This window comes from Sminthopsis crassicaudata, chromosome 1 (genome assembly GCF_048593235.1).
Source record: "Sminthopsis crassicaudata isolate SCR6 chromosome 1, ASM4859323v1, whole genome shotgun sequence".
Classification (NCBI taxonomy): Eukaryota; Metazoa; Chordata; class Mammalia; order Dasyuromorphia; family Dasyuridae; genus Sminthopsis; species Sminthopsis crassicaudata.
In genome coordinates this window covers 415,215,448-415,216,900 of record NC_133617.1, presented here as the reverse complement: position 1 = coordinate 415,216,900, position 1,453 = coordinate 415,215,448, and positions in this window count along the sequence as shown.

Here is a 1,453-nt window from a genome sequence, read left to right as displayed (position 1 = left end):
TCTCTCTCTCTCTCTCTCTCTCTCTCTCTCTCTCTCTCTCTCTCTCTCTCTCTCTCTCTCTCTCTCTCTCTCTCTCTCTCTCTCTCTCTCTCTTAAATCCTTATTCTTGACCTAAGAGGTAGCATTTGTCTCTATTGACTACTTTCTTCTTTCTGAGTTTTTACTTAATGATCCTCTTCTAGATCTATATCATGACTTCTTCTATGGCTTCACACCTTAAACCTACTCTCTACTATATTGATTCCAAAACTAATTGGGACTACTCTCTGTGTAATCTTACTCGATATCCTCATTAACTCCTATGAGTTTCAGTTACTCTATGATCTGGGAGTTAACTACATAGTATCCAAATCCAGTCTTTCTCTATAGCTCCAGTCCCACAACAGCAACTGCTTATTGGGCATTTTGAATTGACTACCCCCTGGCTATCTCAAACATGTCCAATATAATTGAACTCTTTCTTCCAAAGCAATCTTCTCCTGAATACCCTATTTTCTTTCAAAGATAATACTATCTTTCTAGTCATTCTTGATGTTTCACTCTCACTCAACATATCTAACATTTCCCAATTCTTTTCCATTTCATTTTGACAATATCTTACATCTTTCTTCTTTTCAGGACTCAGCCACTACCTTAAAGGAATAATTTGTCATTTATTGCCTGGGCTATTACAATGACATTCTCCCCTACTCCGTGTCTCTCTTCTAATTCATCCTTCAAAGAGTTGCCAGTGATCTTCCTAACATACCAATTCCCTATTCATCATGCAAAGGATCCTTATTTATTCTGGCCTAAAAGTAAATTCAGTTTGAGTTTTAAAGCTCTTCAGACTGATTTCCTTGATGTTTACCACCAGTATGCCCATTCCCATCTTGGTACCTTTTCGATAGCATCCCCATATGTCTGCAGTGATTTTGTTCCTCTCTTCTGTCAGAATTCATTTTTTAATTGCAGACTCAGTTCAAGCACCCCCTCCTTTCTACATAAAACTTTTCCTCATTTCCTATATCCTAATCTGAATTTCTAGTACCCTCTTTCCCCTATTTTGTATTATTTTGTATATGTTTATATGGACATCTGTTTCCCTAGCAGGATGAGAGGAACTTGCTTTCCCCTCTCCCCTCCCATATCCATAGCAACTAGCACTCTTTCAGGCACATATAACTCAGACAAGATATAGCATGTACTACTTAAAGATTAACACTCAAATATCACAATACATGGGAATATGCACCAAAATGTTTATTATATCATAGCAGAAGAATAGTTTTAGTCTCATCCTGACTTCCAAGAAGGAGGATTCCTATGACCTTTCTTTGTAAAAAAAAAAAAAAAAGCCAAGTATCAACAGCCACTGTTCCAGAAGAAGCTTTACCAGATTTTCCTTGCTTCATACAAAACTCTACTCTTTTAATAGACTATTCATATCAATTATCAGATGATATACCAAGGT